The 22,002-nt window shown below is 36.3% G+C and overlaps 1 protein-coding gene across 1 annotated transcript in view; it reads left to right on the forward strand.

Annotated features, from left to right (window-relative positions):
• Positions 1–22,002, forward strand: part of LOC104445274 (TMV resistance protein N) — a 57,975-nt gene that overhangs the window by 5,536 nt on the left and 30,437 nt on the right. The gene's annotated exons all lie outside the window — the stretch shown is intronic.

Consider the following 22,002-nt stretch of genomic DNA (forward strand, 5'->3'; position numbering starts at 1 on the left):
GCGGGGGGCACACCAATAGGACTTGTGCCGACCTTGTGCGATCCTAGGCAATAGACCGCTGAGGTCAACCAAACCTAGGAGACGCGACATCGGTGTTGCTTGACCCTAGGCGACACGACATTCAACGCCAGTGTCCAATGACCTCAATTGGCGGAATGTTGGAAACACACAACTAGGCAATGATGCTCAACCTTCGGCAAGCTAAATCTGGCATCAAGCAACCCTCGCAAGGCTTCTTGGAATCATGCAACCCTTGATGAAGCTTTGCCGGTGTCCATTAGCCCTTGGCCTCCTTCATGAAGCTTCCTAGCCATGACCAACCATGGCTTTCTCCCTCCTAAACAAGGTTGAGGGACAAAACATTATTACAAATATATTAATGATGGTAAGATTGTAAGAAAAAAAATTCATTAAACTCCCGAACTAGCATTCGGAAAATACTAAAGCTCAAAGGTGAGGCTTGCCTCAAGCTTCAAGCATTTCAAAGCAGAACTTTTCGCTAAAGTCTTTTAAATTGTGTTACCAAATATCAGAACTTATTTTAAGAACTTTTGAAAGCCCAAAATAGCTTAATTCAAGATGACGGAGCACCCCAATTTTTAAAGGCCAAATTGGATGGGATTGAAACGGAGGGCAAAATTGGAATAGTGTATCACTTTGAGGGTCCTTGTGGGTCAAAAAATAATTTTTAGTAAATTATTTAAGATTTTCCATGATATTAATCCAAATAATATTTATGTATTATTATGTATTATTATTATGATTATTATTATTATTATTATTATTATTATTTTAAGATTTTCCGTGATTATTAATCTAATATTATTATTATTATTATTATTATTATAATATATTATGTATTATTTTATTATTTTATTATTTTTTACATTTTGAAGAGTTGAGTTTGATTCATTTGACAAGTGAAATGCCAAGTAACATGTTAATAATTTCCACTGAGAACATTAGTAAGTTCATACTAGGATTGTCTTTATATTCTTCATTGGCTTACACCAAAGTTCATTCTCTTTCTCACTTTCTACCATTAGTCACCCTTCATTTAAGTCTAGCTGGCTCGATATTGTCTATTTGAAATGCAAAATTCAATAAAGTAGAAATGTCGTTGCCCATAGCCAAAAATAAGATTACTGCACTCTCCAAAAAAGTGACCCAATCACATTATCAGAGAATACGATATATCAAATGCTCATTACAAAACTATTAATTACAATCATTAAGGTTCGAAATCATGTACACCGGTAATATCTTTTTTCGATATTTCATTCATTATATCGTAACACATATTCACCTCAAATTAAATCTACCATCCACGATCAAATTCCAAAATTATAGCATCACCCCCTCCTCCTTCTCCTCCTTTTCCTCTTTCTCTAGATAAAAAGATGGAGAAGAGCTATCAATACTAGCCACTGTTTTTGAAATGTGCCAACCCATTAAGAGTGTATACTTAATTTCACATCTTATTATAATTGGAGAAACATTACCTATGGAAAACAATTAATACTCCCAAAGCGATATGCCGATTCTATTTAGACATCAAGTCATCCCGCATAATGAACCTTTCCTAATTGTTGTGATTTATATTGTATTAACAACGTTCGAGAGCAAAATCAAACGGATGACTCCAACCTTTGCAAATCATGCCACCTAAAAAGTCAACTAGCACGAAGCGATGTTGGGCAACTACTCGGACAAAATCTTGGGCCGACCAGAATTGAAACAGTCTCGGGTCAACTCCACCAAATGGGCAACCAAGACTGAAATGATGGGCCGATTCTCTTGCTGATCCTCTAGCCAGACTGAAGAATGGGCCATCTTCATACCTCATATTTAAAATAAATCGACCTTATCAAGATTAGAGATCATATCATCAATAATCATAAAATTCACCCCCAACTCCTCTCAATTAAAGATAATGCAATAGTTATTACTAGTGAAATTGATGTTAGAGATCACTTGACCAATTGAGAGCCGTCAATTCAACATTTGAATTAAAAACCAAAAAAAAAATAAAAAAAAAAAAAAATCCTTTTCACAACACTTTCAATACAAAAGTTTATTTGAGGAAACTATGAGAAAATGACATCCGACTACTGCTGAAAAACCTATTTGAAATTAATTGTTGGGAAATATCTTGGCCAAAAAAATCCTTCTTATATTAATTAATCTCCATTTACTTGTAAATTTTTAATTGAAGAAAAATGTCAAAAGTAGAGTGGTCTTGATCTCAAATCTTGCATGAGCGATAGCCACATGGACGACTTCAAGCATCCTCAATTATGTCAGGATGGACCAGGCCTTGTTCTAGACAATGACTTGTTGACAATGTTTGTCATTCTATAAATATCATCAAGGGGTCCAAAAGATCAAAGAAGTGGGGGAAAATGAAGAAAAAGAAAGGAATTGCCTATATTTTCACTTTTGATATTTGCAATTAACTCCTATATTTATGGTATTTTAGTATATAATCCTCTAAGTTTGTTTTTTTTTTCATTGGTAAATCTTTTTCATTAGATTTAACAAGCTTAATTCTCCAAAATTTTGTTCCAAAAGCAATCTTTGACGAGTGTAGACAAATTTTCGCGACAATCCAACAAAGCAACATTGACGATACCTACCGAAAATGAGTGGATACAAAGATAAATTGGCCAGAGCTAAAAAGAGAGCAAGATAAAACGGTAATAGGATTATCCTAGTGTGATCATTTTTTTTTACCAAAAAGATATTTTTATTTTCTTCTTTGATTTTGTGCTAAGTAATGTAATGGTCAAATTTCACGTGTAATTGACTTTTCATTTTTCCTTTCTTCTCCAACCAGTGTTCTCCCCGTGGCCATTGAATTCAGCTTATTGTAAGAAAATGTGGCACTTGATTTCAACTGTCAAATTGTCTCTCGGAAAAAAAAATGATAAAATCGTCTGACTACACAAGCCATCTGATTGTGTGTATTTACAAGTGTAACCTTGGCTATCCTGGAAAAGAGGGGATGTCGGAATTTTCTTAATTTTTGGCGTCCGTCATTTCTCAACTTTCCGAGCTCCTTAACCTGTTGAAATGCCATTCAAGTTTTATATTTTAGTTTTCTAATATTACTTAATGTACAAAAAATGTATATTTGGTGAGGTTAAAAATATCTTATGCAAAATAGAGTTTATTAATGCACACTCGTAATTCATGGATTTGTTATTCTATCACTATACTAAATCCAGCCACAAAATATAATTTATTTTAATTTATTAATGTCTCAAGTGATTTTACAATATTTTATACCAAACAAAGTAACTTTAGTATTTTTCTTTTCATCTTTTTATTCTAATGTTTACAATGTTTTATACCAAACAAAGTAACTTTAGTATGCTTTTTTTTTGCTAGTTATACTTTACTCCTACTTTAATTCTCATTTTTAGGCTTTTATCTTACCTCCATACAAAGTGTGGAAATTAAAACCCACATTTGAAACTAAATCATTCACACCCTAATTCTCTTGAGAATGTGGGGTTTCATGTAAGAAGGATGGAACAATAGTTAACTTTAGTATGCTAAAATGTCTTTTTATCTCAGGGTATAATGCGAATTTTCTTTAAATGCTTTTATTTTTGGATTAGACATTTTAACATACTCACAAAGTCAAGTTCTAAACCAGTTTTTTTTTTTGCACTCCCAATTCGTTTATTCCACATGTCGTTATCACATTAGCTTTACATGCTAAGAAGCTTATTACAAAATTACCACATCACTTGTCTATGAAATTTATATGAGCCCTCCCTATGGATTGCAGCCAACAAAAAAAATATAATTTACTCCTTCAAATGAATGATTACAAAATAACAATTGCTGAAATTAAAATGTCGAAGTTCGTTGTAGGCATCTTAATTTTTTAAATAATGAGTGATTGACTTACCCTTTATAAAATGAAAGTGATGCATCGTTACATGTAAAAGAAGAAAGGTTTAAGCCAGCTACAAAAGTGAGATGAAAAAGAATATCAAAATAAAATGTTGTTCAAGTTTTTCTTTTTAGTTTAAAGTCCAAGTCTAGGCGGCAAGTATGCAAAGATTGATGGGGTTTCATTCTTTTAAACCTATAGTCCAAGAGGTACTTTGAGTAGTTAAATGATTAATTCATAAAATCAATTTAGTGTTTAGTTATGAAGTCACCGTTTACAAAAACTTCAAGGGGTCATGCCCATTATTGGCTTATTGATGAAGTCTTGTTGTTCATGGATAAGATGATTTGTATAAATTAATAAGATTTGGTCAAGTGAAGATTCGTGATCATTAAGGAAAAAAAATCATACCATAGAAATAATCTTATTTATTGTAAAAAAAAAAAGTCCTGGATGGGGGAGACGGTTCCGTTGGCCCAACCTTCAACGGCAAGTGGCAATCACATGTGAACAAATGGGTTGAAAAAAGCAAAAATAAAAAAAAACTATGAGCGGAAGGTGCAATGCAAATCCTACACGTTGTGGACTAAATTCGAGGAATGTGAAAAATGTACCGGATCCCATTTTTTTAACAACAATTTTACGTTACGGTTACGACGATTTATAATATATTAATATTTATATAGTATTAAGACGTTTTTGTATTTAATTGCAATGACACATAATAATCTTATACAATATATTCAAAGTATAACTAATATACATTTATCATCGAAGGAAAATAAAAAAGTGACTTTCACACTTTTTATATATGGCAACATGCCAATTGGAAAAAAAAGGTTTTTCAATTTACAATAAGGATTAATTAGATAAAGCACAAATGAATTCGGGTGAAACTTAAACACACAATATCAAGCTTAAACTTGCCCATACCCAATTGATAGTCTCAAGAGCATAATCAGGCTTAACTTACATTTTGTCAATTATTTAATATAGTCAAATTGAGTGAAGTCAAATTTGAATGGTCCGATTTTCTTTTTCAAGTTGAGTTTGAACAAGAACTTTAATACATGATTGAGTTCAAGTGAAGGTTCAAATATCAAGTATGTTGTAATAGCTCAACTCAATTTGGATTACATCTCCACATTGAGGGCTAGACCTAGGACTCTAGCACTGGACCAGAGACACCAGGTAAACAAGTTATAGCATGGGCCACCTAAGACCCTACCATAAACTCGGGACCTTGGCCTTGGACTTGAGTTGTGAATTATGAAACTATAACGTGCTATCATCAATTTGTATTTATATATCGCATAACAACTTCATATTACGAAATACTTGACGATGTTGTACAAAAAAGATCATTGAGTCCACCACAATGCAAGATATTAATAGAGTACCAAGCAATAAGTACGGAAACAATCTCTCGCAACATATTTACTTTCAAAACTTACCAAGAGAAATCCTTAAACGCTCTCAAGAGGAAGAACCACTTGGCCCTATGTCCCTTTGTCTTGCGAATGCCACATGAACTCCATCTTCATATCGATTTTCACTCCAAGCTTCAATTCAAGTCAAACTTGTGCTCTAATTTGGCCATAACCCATGACATCAAAATGACACACCGATAACTCGATCTCTTCCTATAAATTTTGGATCGAAAAAAAGAAGAAGAAAAAGAAATCATTAGGTTACTCGAAAATGCGGACGATGATTTTCGGCTAGTGGATTTGATGGTACCTCTCCCCGGTTCCCGTACAAAGAAGGAAAACGAAAAACGAACTCGAGAAATTGCACTACCGCTGCTCTCCCTGATGGTGCGAGCGTCTTGGCTCAACGATGGCACAAGTGTAATTGCACAAGTGCCCAGCTCAGTTGGCTGAGGATTTCGGCCTCTCGAGTCGGCCCCATCCCCCGAGACGAATCACGACCGTCGATCATGCCCAGCTCGTGTGTCGGCACACAGGGACCAACCCACGTGCGAGTCTCATTTACGTACTTTCCCTCCCCCCAGCCAACGACCCATCCCTGTCTCTATGGACCCCACTGGATATCCCCATCGCTGGCCCATGGCGCCGACCATACCCTTATCTTGAATCTAATCTCCGCCCATTTCCAATTTTTTCTTAAAAAGAAATTGAGCATAAATAAAAATAAAAATGGAAAATGACACTGCAATCTCGGAAATTTAACCCAATAAGTAATGTCGTCCCTGAACTTTTAATTTATACAATATGATTCCTAAAATTCATATACAATCTATTTTCTAGACTATACGAAATTGTTCAATATTGTTCTTGAACTTTAATTGTTAAGATGATAGCTAGGGGTGATTGATTCCATGGTAGATAAGTTTTAAAGTTAGAACCTATATTCTACCCTATTATAACTGGTTTTTATTTTTTGGACCCTGAAACCTATCATGTTCTCTATTTTTCCGGTCTAGCTCAAGGGTTCACCTAATAAAATCTGTTTTATCTTCTTCTTCTTCTTTTTCCATTTTTTTTTTTAATTTTACGGCAAAATCATATGCGGTTATGAGTAACCAAATGATTCAAAGTAAAAGATGAATAATAGAATTCCTAATCTACCAAAAACAATAATTTGAATATGTAGTCAAGTACAATTATAAACGATAAAAAAGTTCAAACATTTAACATAAAACATAAATTCCCCATTCATCCATACAAATTTAGAGGAAAATGAAAGACTAGCAAGAAGTTTTGAGAAAGGAGAAAGGACGAAAGAGTGCCAAGGTTAAAATGTAGGGAAAAAGAAATTAAGATTTAAGGTTTTAGCTTATAAAACAGATTCCAAAGCAGAGTGGAATCAATGGGTCACTTGGAACCTATTCCTAGACCTATTCCAACGAGAACCGATTTTCAGACCTATTTTTCAGAAAGTCCAATATGATTCCTAAGTAAAATTGGTTTGTTTGCACACCCCTAGTAATAGCATTAAGTGTTTTCATATAGTTTAGAGACTAACTTGAATATGTACTATAATTTTAAGACCGCATTATAAATTTGATCAAAATTTGGAGACTATTTATGTTATTATCCAAAAATGGATATTAATATCCATTTAAAAATTTTAAAAAGCAATTTGCTTTTAAGTTAGCAATTTTTTTAATATTATCAAAGCACTATTAATAACCGAAAGTCCCCCAACATTATCGCTATCTCCCCCTCTCTTAAAGTCTCAAAGCTCCAAAGGAAAAAATATCAACAGCGCATAGGGAACCACTTTTGTCAACAAAAGCCAACATCATCATCATCCTCATCATCATCATCCCCTCTTTTCTCTCTCTCTCTCTCTCGCGCGCGCTCAGAGCTTCTCACTCGATAGGAATGCACCACGCCTACATCACCCCCTCCCAAACCCACCACGGCCACAGCCCAGCCACCCACAAGTCCCCCTCCGCGGTGGCGGCAGCGACTTTAGGCTATTTAGACTTAACGACTTTGGACCATTTAGACTTAGACGAAGAGTTGCTAATGGGATGGGAAGTGAAAAAGAGCGTGAACTTTAGCACCAGCCAATGAATAATGTAAACACAATCCTAGTATGAACTTGACTCAACCAATGTTCTTCAAGGAAATTGCTTGACATTTTCACTTGCCAAATGAAATGGGACTTGACTTTTCAAAAGGAGTAGAAGACAAAAAAATTTCTATAATTAGATATTAAATTAAATTAAAGGGTTAATACCCTGAAAACCCCAAACTCTGGGTACACTTGTGACAAATTTACCCCAAACTATTTTTTTGACCACCAAAAACCCCAAACTGATATACCTTTGACAAATTTACCCCAAACTAGTACACTTGTGACAAATTTACCCTCTCTTAGTTTTTGTTAACTTTTATTATCAAATTATTAAGTTAAATGACACGTGACAATTAACTAGTATACCAATTTGGGATTTTACGATCCGTTTGTCAAAGTTTACAATTTTTATGATTTTTTTGTGGTATTAATTCAATTTAGCGAAGAGTATATTTGTCACAAATTTATCAGTTTGGGGTTTTTTTGCGGTCGAATAAATTAGTTTATAGTAAATTTGTCATAAATCTACCAATTTAGGGTTTTTTATTGTCAGTCGGGGTAAATTTGTCACAGGTATACCAGTTTGGGATTTTTCATGGTAAAAAAAATAGTTTGGGGTAAATTTGTCACAAATGTACCAGTTTGGGGTTTTTCAGGGTATTAACCCTAAATTAAATTGCTCTCGTTGGAAATTTTTTCTTGTTTAATTCTTTAAAATGCATTTATATGTGTTTTTATTTTTTATTATTCTTAATCTCTATCTCTTGGATATCTGTTAATAATTTTTATTTTTATTTATACTCAAATTTGTGTGTGTGTGTGTGTTTTTTCTTTTTAAGAAAAGGGACGGAATGGGAAAACGATGGGGAGGGAGAGATTCAAGAGAAGCGAATGGTGAGGGCCAGAGTGCCGGGGACGTGCAGTGGGGCTCAGAGAGAGACGGCTCGTTGGATATGATCGACGGCAGTGATTTGTTTAGGAGGGGCCGACTGAAGAGGCCGAATTGTTTGGCAATTCATTTTTTTTTTTTTTTTTCGATCGATATATATATATATATATCGATCGAAAAGAGAACGACCATTCATATTTTAGTTTTACATAAACTCAATTTTGGCTCATATAGTCGATCTGTCCTCTAAATTGAAAAACTGTACTCTTTTTCCAAAGGGTTAATACCCTGAAAAACCCAAAATTTGTATACATGTGATAAATTTACCCAAAACTATTTTTTTGACCATGAAAAACCCCAAACTGGTACACTTGTAACAAATTTACTCCGACTAACCATAAAAATCCCAAACTTGTATATTTATGACTAATTTACTCGAAACTAATTTATTTGACTGCAAAAAACCCCAAACTAGTAAATTTGTGACAAATATACCTTCCGCTAAATTGGATTAATACCACAAAAAAATCACAAAAATTGTAAATTGTGACAAACGGAGCATAAAATCCCAAATTAATATACCAGTCAACTGTCACGTGTCATTTAACTTAATAATTTAATAGTAAAATTTAACGAAAACTAACAGAGAGTAAATTTGCCACAAGTGTACTAATTTGGGGTAAAATTGTCAAAAATATACATGTTTTGGGTTTTTGGTGGTAAAAAAAAAAATACTTTTTGGTAAATTTGTCACAGGTGTACTAGTTTGAGATTTTTCAGGATATTAACCATTTTCCAAATGGCATAAAAAAAGAAGAAGGGAAAACTCATTATTTTTCAATGTATCATTCTTAGTCAATAATAAACTCCTAAGTTAGATTTGTTTCTATGCACGAAATGGCCCTCCTTTGTGGTCTCTAGTAGATCTATCAAAATGGGTCTTAAACTCATATATGACATATTTATGTTTTGAATGAGTCATAAATTGGTCACTTAAATCTTGAAGAACCTACTCAAATGGGTTTAAAAATTGAATGCCCAAAATAAATAGGTCTAGATGAGTTGGACTTAGAACCTATTTCCAATCCAAAACTCACACACTCTCTTTCCTCTTTAGCCTTATAAAAGTATTTTTTTTTTTTTTATAAAAATCAAAATTATAACTATTTTTTTTATATCTCCTTTTCTTTTCTTTTATTTTTTTCCTTTTTTAATCCTTTCTTATTCCATCTCCTTGGCCAGTGATCGACATGGTGATGGCTAGCCTGCTTAAGGACAAGCTCATTGGCCTCATGCAAGCTTAAGCTTGGCTCAAGCCTTACTAAATTTGGTGAGGCTATGGCCTATGGCTGGTTACTGGTCATCATCATGGCTGACAATTGGTCGAAGAAGAAGAAGAAGAAAACAAGAAAAAAAATAGATTTTTAAAAAGAAAAATAACAAATAATTATAAATTTGATATTTTAAAAGAAAGAAATATTAAAAAATTGAAATGAGTGCATGAAGGAAAATTTAATCATATTTTTCATACCAAATGGTATAAAATATTTTATAATTCATTTTCAGGTTTTAGGCAAGAATTGGAAACTTTTGTAATTTTCCTTAAAAAAAAAACTTCTTCCAAGAAACAAATGGAGGCTTATTCTTTTAAAAAATTATAAAGATTGTCCACTAAATTTGTATTGCATGAAAGTGTTTTAGCAATACTATTTAATAAAAAAAATAAGCTTTCTTAAATTTAGTTAAACGGGTAAGATATAGATTGGTAATGGGTCGAGTTGGGTATAGGTCAAGAATTTTGCATCACAATAAATGGGTCATAAACGGGTTAAATAAGTCGATTTGAGTCAAGCCATTTATGACTCTACTCAAACTTGATTCGATCAACTCGTTTAACAAGTCTAGTCTCCGGGGACCACTTGAGGTTTGCAACCTCGAACAATGGCTGCCTATGTCAACAAAGGGCCAGCTATTTTTTTTATTAATAACAAAAGTCATTTATAAAAATAATTTTTCTAAACATTATTTTACTTAAATGTACTTCATAGTGGACTTTTGCATTCTAAAAACGCATTTATTTTAAAGTCCTTTGCATTTTCCCTAAGGCTTTCTTTAAAAGTCCTACCATATGCGGCCTATATGGTAGACTTAACGACTTCAAGCCATCTTGACTTAAATGAAGGGTCGTTAATGGGATGGAAAGTGAGAAAGAATGTGAACTTTAGTGCCGGCCATGAACTTGACTTAACCAATGCTCTCGAGGAAATAACTTGACATTTTCACTTGTTAAATAAAATGGACTCGACTCTTGAAAGGGAAGAAGAAAAGAAAAAGAAATATGTCTGTTAAATACTAAATTGAAATATGTTCTTGCTTAATTCTTTAAAATGCATTTGTACGTGTTTTTATTAATTATTCTTAATCAGTGTCTTTTGGATATCTGTTAAAAAATTATTTTTATTTATGCAGATTTGTGTTTTTTAAAATTATTTTTATTTATTCAGATTTGTGTTTTTTTTTTTTTTTTTTTAAGGACGGAATGGAAAAGACGGTGGGGAGGGAGAGACTCAAGAGAAGCGCATGGTGGGGGCCAGAGTGATGGGGATATATGGGGCCCGGAGACAGAGATGGATCGTTTAAACGATCGACGGCTGTGATTTGTTTAGGGAGGGGCCAACTGGAGAGGCTGAATCGTATGGCACATTTATGTTTTTTTTTTTTTTAACGACCAAAAAAAAAAGTAGAAATGATATTGCCAAGAAATTGCCCAGAACTGAGTGTGGGTATATTTACTCGGAGGTAAGGAACGGGGAAGGATCATTTTTTAATGGTGGCTCTAATGGTAGGTTCCACGGTTTTACTCACAAAGAAGACAAAAAGCGACCCAAAAAAAAAAAAAAGTAGAATTGATATTGCCAAGAAATTGCCCAGGAGTGTGGGGATATTTACTCGGAGGGAAGGAAGGGGAAAGGATCATTTTTTAATGGTGGCTCTAGCCTCTAATGGTAGCTTCCACGGTTTTACTCACAAAGAAGACAAAAAGCTTCCACGGTTTACTCACAAAGAAGACAAAAATCAAAAAGCAACTCTGACAAATAGATGTGGACTCGGGCAGAATCTCCAGTCTCACCGTGATTAGTTCGTCTAGTCATTCGTTCCATTGCGTATCTCATACTCCCCCCGTCTATACAAATACACATAAGAGCTAGATCTTTGAATCCCCGGTCAGATAGCAAATATTCTTCAAGCACATCATTCATCAGCTCTTTCAATGGCTGCTTCTTCAAAGCCGAAAAGGAATCACGAAGTGTTCCTAAATTTCAGAGGCACGGATGTTCGTAACAACTTTCTTAGTCATCTCTATATAGCTTTCGACCGGAACGGAATACACAGCTTTGTGGATAGCGAAGAGCTTAGGAAAGGAGAGGAAATATCATAGGTGCTCATGAGAGCGATCGAGGAATCACACGTCGCAATCATCATTTTCTCCTAGGAGTACGCTTCCTCACCATGGTGTTTGGAAGAGCTCATGAAAATCATGGAGTGCAAGGAGCAAAAAGGCTTGAAGGTGTTGCCCGTGTTTTACAAAGTGGAACCAAGAGAAGTGAAAGTGGGGAGAAAGAGTTATGGGAGAAATATGGCTAAGCATGAGTTAAAGTTCGGGAAGGATTAAGAGAAAGTAAAGAGATGGAAGAAAACTCTCTTTGATGCTGGTAACTTGTCTGGATGGGATATGAATAACAGGTACGCGGAAAACTTGAATAACCAAAACTTCAAGCTAGCAAATTCTTTGAATCCAATTCTCAGTGTGTAGATAATGAGAAATTTTGTCTTAGATAAATAGTGTGGTTCATTGCACTCGAGGCATTATTGTCTTTAGGTGCAGGCTCTTTGTAATTTTCATCGCGCAAATGTTGGCGCAGGCACGTGTTATTTCTTTTCATCTTATTATTTGCAAACCTTCTTATGAAATGTCACTTATGACTTTTAGAGGTTGAAATGCTAAAGGATGTTTCTCTTTCTTTTGAGTGCTCATCAGAGATGAAGCGGAGCTTATCCAATGCATCGTCAACGAATTATCATTTCACCTCAACCGAAGACCCCTATATGTCACTAAGTATCCAGTTGAAATAGATTCGCAAGTTCAAAAACTAATATGGTTGATATAGCAAGAGTCGGCTGATGATGGTGTTCTAATGATAGGTCTATGGGGACCTGGAGGCATAGGGAAGACAACAATTGCTAAGGCCTTATATAATGCTATGGAGAGAAAATTTCAAGGTTGTAGTTTTTGGAGCAAGTTAGAGAAAATCGAACCGAAGTGATGGTCTTGTTGCTTTACAAAGGGATCTTCTATATGAGATCCTAGTTCATAAATCTTTAATGATCTATAGTGTTGGTGGAGGAATTAGTTTGATACGAGAAAGACTATGTTGCAAGAAGATTCTCCTAGTTCTTGATGATGTTGACCAAATGAATCAATTGAATGCATTAGCCGGAGAAGGCAATTGGTTTGGAAAATGAAGTAGAATCATTGTGACATCAAGAGATAAACATTTGCTAACTTCTCATAGAATGAATTGTGTGTGTGAAATTAAACCTTTAGAATACGACAAAGCACGAGAACTTTTTCATCAGCATGCCTTTCCAAATAGTAGGAAAGTTGGAATAAGAAGGGATCTCATTGATAGGGCACTGCGCTATGCTGACGGCCTTCCATTAGCCCTTGAAGTGTTGGGCTCATTCATATATGGAAGGGAGGAATTTGCGTGGGATAGTACATTGCATAAACTCTCAAAAAGTCCCAACCAAACTATCAATCGAGTTCTCAAAACAAGCTTCGATGGATTGGGGGGTAGTGAGAGGGAGATTTTCCTCGATATTGCTTGTTTCTTTAAAGGGAAGAGAATATAATACATCAAGGAAGTTCTTGATAGCTGTGATTTTGACCCAATTATAGGAATGGAAATTCTCATCGAGAGGTCCCTAATAAAAAATGTGAATGGAACCTTACAAATGCATGATTTGGTTCAATTGATGGGTAAGGATATCGTTAAACAAGAATGTCCCGATAATCCTAGGAAGCATAGTAGGTTGTGGCTTTTCGAAGAGGTTCAGGACATTCTACGCGAATATACGGTAAAAGTCGTTTATGTCCATTTTACTGAATCTCAGTTTTTACATCACTCTAATTCAGATAGTAAAATGTAAAACTCAATAGGAAATTTTGTCTAATGACTGAATTTGCTTTGTTATGAACAGAGAAAGTATGCGATAAAGGCCATAGTATTGGACTTGCCTACACCAGAAGAGATGACCATTAGTCCTAATGCTTTCACAAACATGAAAAGGTTGAGAATGTTTATAATGCCTAAAGTGCATATCTTTTCACGAGGTCCAATATGCCTCCCTAATGAGCTTAGTTGGCTTGAATGGGCCAATTACCCGGATCTAGAATTTGGCCTTGGTCAAAAGAAACTTGTGAGACTCTATGTCAAGAACGGTCATATCAAACAATTAGGAGGCAACTTTTAGGTAAGCCCTTGTGATGATCAGTTTTCACTTTCTAAAGCTATGAATATATTTGCGGAGCTAAATGACCGCACTAGTATGTTTTTGCAGAATTTTATAAATTTGAAGTCCATCGAGTTCTGCGATTGCAAGTTCTTGGCTATTGTTCTTGATCTTTCATTGGCTCCAAATTTGGAGAGGTTATATCTTTTAAGGTGTGAAAGTTTGGTGGAGATTCACCAATCTGCTGGATATCTTGACAAGTTAAAACTTTTGTCGATATCAAGTTGCTCTAATCTTAGGATCTTTCCAAACACACTCAAGACAAAGTCTCTTCAAAACCTTGATCTCTCTTATTGCTATAAACTTGAGAAATGCCCTGATATTCCGGAAAAGATGGAACATTTACAGCATCTTGATCTACAATGGACGGCTATTAAAGAACTCCCTACATCAATTGAAAATCTTGTCTCTGTAGAGACAATAGATTTAGGATATTGCAAAAATCTCACAAGGCTTCCATCGAGCATTCATAAGTTGAAAAATCTCAAGGCTCTCCATCTTTACAACTGCTCGAATCTTGCCATGTTTCCAAAGAACTTGGAGGATCCAATTGATCCTGATGGCGATTTGGGATTCCCAAGTCTAAGTTGGCTAGACCTTTGTGACTGCAATTTATTAGAAGAAGAGTTCCTTGAGAATGCTTCCAGTTGTCCTGCATTGACGCACCTAGATCTTTCAAATAATAAGTTTACTCATCTGCCGACATGCATCAACAAGTATGATTATTGGAAAGACTTGTTTGTTTATAGCTGCAAGGAAAGCAAAGGGGTCAGTGTGGCTGATGTGTCACCACTCAAGGTCTCTCTCTCTCTCTCTCTCTCTCCCTCTCTTAGATTTTGAATGTTTGATACGTGTACTATATGTACGACAGGTAGTTGAGATTCTTGTAAATGGAAGAGAGATGCCTGAATGGATTCTCCAGTGTAAAGAGGACTCCATATCTTTTATGGTTCCCCAGACCTACGTGGCAACTTCTTAGGATTTGCACTTTGTGTTATTCTTGGCTAGAATAAAAAACGCATGTTCGAAAATCTATTTGAGGTCAGAATATTTGTTAATGGCAAAGGAGAGTATTTCCGTTTGACATTTATTTCTCCATTGGAATCCGATCATGTGAGGCTTGTATATATCCCAAGCGACAATAAGAGAGGAGAAGAGAAGCTTCTGCAAAGCAATTGGAGCCATATCCAAGTTTGCTTCGGCGCACCAGAAGGAAGTATAAAGAAGCGTGGATTCCGTCTAATATGCGAGCAACGAGAGGATGATCTGAGGGTCTGTTTTCCAACACCATCAGTCGATGGAAACAAATTGGAGTTTCAAGGAAAGATACTCGAAGACAATTCTCAATCAATGAAGAAGATAATCCAGTGGGACTGAACTCAACAAGAAGATGAGATGGTCTTAGCGATGGCGAGAGTATGGGTTCAACTCGCACCACTTTTTGAGGTAGCGATTCTTGGGGATGCGAACTGGTTGATCTTGATTCCAATGCCTCTTGCTTTTCCCCATTTTGTCTTGTCTCTACTAGAAACTATGCCTCTTGCTTTTCCCGTTTTGTCTTGTCTCTACTAGATATTTGCAAATGTCTGCTCCTTCGATTAGATTTCTTATAATGCTACTGACATGGTTGAGGAATTTTTATTTCCCTCTCGTTTTCTATGATCTGTGATGCAAAGTGCACTAATCCAAAATTAAGTGGATGCTTGTTGGTCATTCCAAGTTCAGTGAAATATATCACATAGATCTCTTGTCACCTCTCTTAATCCAATCAGTGATGCCGATACTTCATACTCTACAATTCTAAGATAGTAAAGCTTTGCTTCCTGAGAAAAGTGTTGATCTAATCGTCTCGAAAATTGAAAGGTCTACACGGGAAAGATTAGTTGATTCCTTTGTTGTTCTTAGGGAGATTGCAAGACTTTTCATATAAGCAAAAGGGTGTTGACTTTAAAGATTTTCATGAAAAGCGAATGGTGTTTGACAAATGCCTTGTAAAATATTTATTACAAAACAATTTTTAGTATAGAGAAAAAAAGAAAATAAAAATAGAGAAGGAAGGAACTTGCAGTTGTATATGAAAGCACAAGCGGGGTGACATTGTGCCGACATTGTGCAACCCTAGGCAACGCGCCTCTAAAGTCGAGCAAACCCGGTGACGCAACACTGAGGCCGAGTAAAACTAAGTGACACAACGCTAGTGTCACACAACCCCAAGTGATGCTACACTGGGGCCACACTACTAGGCAATATGACGCTTGACCCGCAGCAAGCTAAATCTGACATCGAGTGACCCTCCCAAAGCTCCTCGACGTTGCGTGACCCTCGGCAAAGCTTTGCCGATGTCTTTCAACCGTCGGCTAAGCTGCACCAGCATCCCTCGGTCCCTCTTCAAAGCTTCCCGGCCATGATCAACCACATCTTTCTCTTTACTATCGAAGGTTGAGGGGTAAAATATGATTGCAAATATATTAGTGACGGTAAGATTGGAAAGACAAAAACTTCAGTAAACCTAAACTTGCATTTCTAAAATGCTAAGGCCTATACTTGGAGGCTTACCTTGAACTCTGAGCGTTTTTAAAGCAAAACTTTGGATCAAAATCTTTGAAATTGTGTTATCAAACATCAAATCCTTGGCTCAAGGGCCCTTGAAGGTCCAAAATAGCTTAATTCAAGATGACTCAGCACTCAAATTTTTAATGGCCAAATTAGACGGGATTGAAACAAGGGTAAAATTGAAATACCAGTACTACTTAAGGGGTTTTTATGAGTCCGAAATTTTTTTTGAAGTAAATATGTTCGAGTAGTAATAGTTGAAGATGTTTTGCGATATTAATTCTAGTAATATATATGTATTATCTCCTTTCTTTTTCTCCCTTTGGAGAGTCAAGTTTCATTTCATTGGGCAAGTGAAATGCCAAGTGGCATTTTGATAATTTCCTGTCAAAATTTTGGGAAGTCAAGTTCCTACTAGTATTGCCTTTGTATTCTTCCCTAGCTTTCACTAAGGTCATTCTCCTTATACTTTCCCTCCCATCAGTCGCCCTTCGTATTAGTCTTGGCGGTCCCAAATCGTCCATGTCAAATGCAAAATTCAATAAAGTAGAAATGATATCGCAAATCACTTTCTAAAGGCAAGAATTGGCAAGAACAGAGGATTACAATAGTTTCCGCACAAGCAACATAATCACATCACGAGAAAATATGAGATGTCAAATGCTTGTCACTAAATTATCACTTACAATCATTGAGGATTTGAGATTATACACGCTAGTGATGTCTTATGTCTTTTTTGAATTGTAACACGTGTTCATCTCACATATATTTACCACAAATGATCAAATTCCAAAATCATGGCATCGCCATCTTCTCTCCTCCCTCTCCTCCCCCTCCTCTTTCCCTCCCTCTCTCTCTCTCTCTTTAACACAAGTACATGCACAAATTAATTTACACATCACAAAGAATAAGAAAGAACTACGAACGCTAGTGGCTATTTTCTAGGTGTAACCCCATAAAAAGAATGTATATAATAAACATTGACTCTTATCGAATTTTATTTTATGGGAGCAACACCATTGACAGAAAATGATTAAAAAAACTGAAGCAACAAAAAGATTTTATTTAGACATCCTATCATTATGTTTCTTTTTTATGACCCTTTCCGAGTTGTTATAACTTATTTTGAATTAACAACGTTCAAGAACAAATTTAAAAGGATGAGCAATGTTGGGCAACTACTTGAGCAAAATCTTTGGGCCGACCGGATTTGAAAAAGTCTTGGGTCAACTCCACCAAATGGGCAACCAAGACTGATATGATGGGCCGATTCTCTAGCTGATCCTCTAGCAAGACTGAAGAATGGGCCATGTTCACTCCTTGTATCTAAAATAAATCGACATTGGGTTGTCGACCTTACCAAGATTAGAGATCATACTTTAACTTAAAATTCAAACCCCAACTTTTCTCAATTAAAAATAATGCGATAGTTACTTACTAGTGAAATCGATGTTAAGAGATCACTTGACCAATTGAGAGCCGTCAAATTCAACATTTGAATGAAAAACCACAAACAGCGACGACAAAAAAAAAAAAAAATCCCATTGTTCACAGCACTTTCAAAGCAATACTAAACTTTATTTGAGGAAACTCTTAGAAATTGACACCTGACTACAGCTGAAAAACCTATTTGAAATTAATTGTTGGGAAATATCTTGGCCAACAAAATCCTTCCTAAATTAATCAATCTCTATCTACTGGTAAATTTTAATTGAAGAAAAATGTCAGAAGTGGAGAGGTAATGATCTTGAATCTTACATCAGCGATAGCCACATCGACCACTTCAGGCATCCTCAATTATGTCGGGATGGACCAGGCCTTGTTCTAGACAATGACTTCTTGACAATGTTTGTCATTCTATAAATATCATCAAGGGATCCAAAAGATAAAATAAGTGGGGGAAAATGAAGAAAAAGAAAGGAATTGCCTATATTTTGACTTTTGATATTTTGCAATTAGCTCCTATATCTTTAGTATATTAGTATCTAATCCTCTAAGTTTGTTTGTTTTCATTGGTATATCTTTTCATTAGATTTAACAAGCTTAATTCTCCAAAATTTTGTTCCAAAACCAATTTTCAACAAGCGTAAGCAAATTTTCTTGATGATCCAACAAAGTAGCGTTGATGATTCCTACCAAAAATGAGCAGATGTAAGGATAAATTGGCCAGAGCTAGAAAGAGAGCAAGATCAAGCGGTGATAGAATTATCCTAATGTTATCATTTTTTTTAAACCTAAAAGATATTTTTATTTTCTTCTTTGATTTTGTGCTAAGTAATTTAATGGTCAAATTTCACGTGTAATTGACTTTTCTTTTCTCCTTTCTTATCCAACCTGTGTTCTCTCCATGGCCGTTGAATTCAGTTTATTGTAAGAACACGTGGCACTTAATTTCAACTGTCAAGTTGTCTCTAGAAAAAAAACAAAAAAAAGAAAAGGAAAATGATAAAATCGTCCGACTACACCAGCCGTATGATTGTGTGCATTTACAAATGTAACCTTGGCAATCCTGGAAAAGAGAGGATTCCGGAATTTTCTTAATTTTTGGTGTCCATCGTTTCTCGACTTTCCAAACTCCTTAACTTGTTGCATACCATTCAGGTTTTATATTTTAGTTTTCTAATATTAATTAATGTACAAAAAATGTTAACACGTGGCATTCTTTCTTCTTATATGGTGAGGTTAAAAATATCTTATGCAAAATAGAGTTTATTAATGTACACTCTTAATTCATGGGTTTGTTATTCTCCACATCGGGGGCTAGACCTAGGACCCTAGCACTAGGATAGACACCGGCAAAACAAGTTATAGCATGGGCCGCCTAAGACCCTATCATAAACTCGGGACCTTGGCCTTGGATTTGAGTTGTGAATTATGGAACTATAGTTTGCTATCTTCAATTTGTATTTATATATTACATAACAACTCCATATTACGAAATATTTGACAATGTTGTGTAAATAAGATCATTGAGTCCGCCACAATGCAGGATATTAATAGAGTACCAAGCAGTAAGTACAGAAACAATTGCCAACGCCATGCGAACTCCATCTTCAGATTGATCTTCATTTTAAGCTTCAAGACAAGTCAAACTCATGCTCTGGTTCGGCCACAATCTGTGACATCAAAATGACACGTCCGATTACTCGATCTCGTCCCGATCGAAAAAAAAAAAATTCATTAGGTTACGCAAAAATGCGCACGATGATTTTCGGTTAGTGGCTTTGATAGTGCCTTTCCCGGTTCCCGTACGAAGAAGGAAAATAAGAAAACGAACTCGCTGCTCTCCTGATGGTGCAAGCGTTTTGGCTCACCGAGGGCACAAGTGTAATTGCACGAGTGCCCAGCTCAGTCGGCTCAGGATTTCGGCCTCTCGACTCGGCCCCATTCCCTGAGACGAATCACGGCCGTCGATCATACCCGGCCCGTGTGTCGGCACACAGTGACCCGACACACGTGCGGAGTCTCATTTACGTGCTGTCCCTCCCACCAGCCAACGACCCATCCCTGTCTCTATGGAGCCCACTGCATATCCCCATCGTTGGGCCATGGCCCCCACCTTACGCTTATCTCGAATCTAATCTCCGCCCATTTCCAATTTTTTATTAAAAATAAATTGAGCATAAATAAAATTGAAAAAGGGAAAATGACAATGATCTCTAAAATTTAGCCCAACAAGTAAATGTTGTCGAGCTTTCAATTTGTGCAATATGGTCCCTAAAATTCATATCCAATCTAGTTCATTGACTATACGGAAATGTTCAATATAGTCTTTGAACTTGAATTATTGAGATGATAGCTAAAAGTGATTGATTTCAGGGTAGGTAAGTTTTAAAGCTGAACCTAGATTCTACCCTATCATAATCGATTTCTATTTTTGAACCCTGGAACCTATCATGTCCTCTATTTTTCCGTCTCGTTTGAGAGTTCACTCAATAATCTATTTTATCTTCTTTTTTTTCATTTTTTTTTTATTTTTACAACAAAGTCATATGAGATTATGAGTAACGAAATGATTTAAACTAAAATATGAATAATAGAAATCCTAATATGCCAAAACTAACAATTTGAATACGTAGTCAAGTACAATTATAAATGATGAAAAAGTTCTAACGCGTAATATAAAACATAAATTCCCCATTCATCCATAAAAGTTAAAGGAAAATGAAAGACTGGCAAGAAGTTTCAAAAAAGGATGAAAGATGAAAGAGTGCTAAGGTTAAAATTTAGGGAAAAAGAGCAATTAGAATTTAAGCTTTTAAACTTATAAAACAGATTCCAAAGTAGAGTGGAATCGGTAGGTCTTTACTTGAAACCTATTCCTAGAACTATTTCAAGAGACTCGATTCTCAAACCTATTTTTCCGAAAGTTCGATCCAATTTCTAAGTAGAATCAGTTTAGTTGCACACCCCTAATAATAGCATTAAGCATCTTCATATAATTTAGGGACTCACATAAATATGTACTAAAATTTTAATGATCATAATAAATAAATTAAAAGTTCAAGTACTGTCTTATAATTTAGGTTAAAATTCAAAGGCTATTTATGTCACCATCCAAAATGGGTATCAATATCCATTTAAAAAAGGGCCATTTGCTTTTAAGTTAGCAAATTTTTTTAATATTATCAAAGCACTATTAATAACCCGAAAGTCCGCCCCCACATTATCGCTATCCTCCCCTCTCTTAAAGTCTCAAAGCTCCACAGGAAAAAATATCAACGGCGCATAGGGAATCACTTTTGTCAACAAAAGCCAACATCATCATCATCATCATCCTCATCATCCCCTCTTTTCTCTCTCTCTCCCGCTCAGAGCCTCACTCGACAGCAATGCACCACGCCTACATCACCCCTCCCAAACCCACCACGGCCACGGCCCAGCCACCCCCAAGTCCCCCTCCCTCTGCCCCGGCGGCGGCGGCGGCTGCGACGACGGCGTCGTCGGCGTTCACGGTGATCTGCGTGCTCCACTCCCTGATCGCGCTCTTCTGCGGCTCCCTCATGATGTTCCACGCCCGGGCCATCTACTCCCTCGGCCACAGCACCGACGCCGCCGACCGCCTCCTCGGGTCGCAGGACCGCCTCCTGATCCGGACCTCCGACTCCTTCACCGGCCTCCTGCTCCTCGCCATCGGCCTCCTCCTCCTCATGGTGTCCAACATTTAGGAGCGGGAGTTCCAGGACTTCTTCGCCAAGGGCTGCACGGTGCTGCACGTGTTCGTGGCGGTGTGGAGGGTCTCGTTCGAGCGGCGGGTGGAGGACCTGGCCGAGGCTTGCCTCCGGCAGACGGTGGGGGACTTCCTGCTGGCCCTGTCGTGGCTCCTCTTCGTCGTCTACTCCTGGAGGGAGAAGTACGACTGACCCGAAATGGAATCACGCGTAATAAAAATGAAACAAAATCTAATTTCTAATCTTCAAGGAGTTGATTGAGTAGGTGAGAGATTGATTCATAAGACAAATCCTATATTTAGTTGCATACTCGCCAATGAGAATAACTGTAAGGGGTCATGCTCATGATCAATGATCAGTGG

Source organism: Eucalyptus grandis, chromosome 1 (assembly GCF_016545825.1).
Source record: "Eucalyptus grandis isolate ANBG69807.140 chromosome 1, ASM1654582v1, whole genome shotgun sequence".
Taxonomy (NCBI): Eukaryota; Viridiplantae; Streptophyta; class Magnoliopsida; order Myrtales; family Myrtaceae; genus Eucalyptus; species Eucalyptus grandis.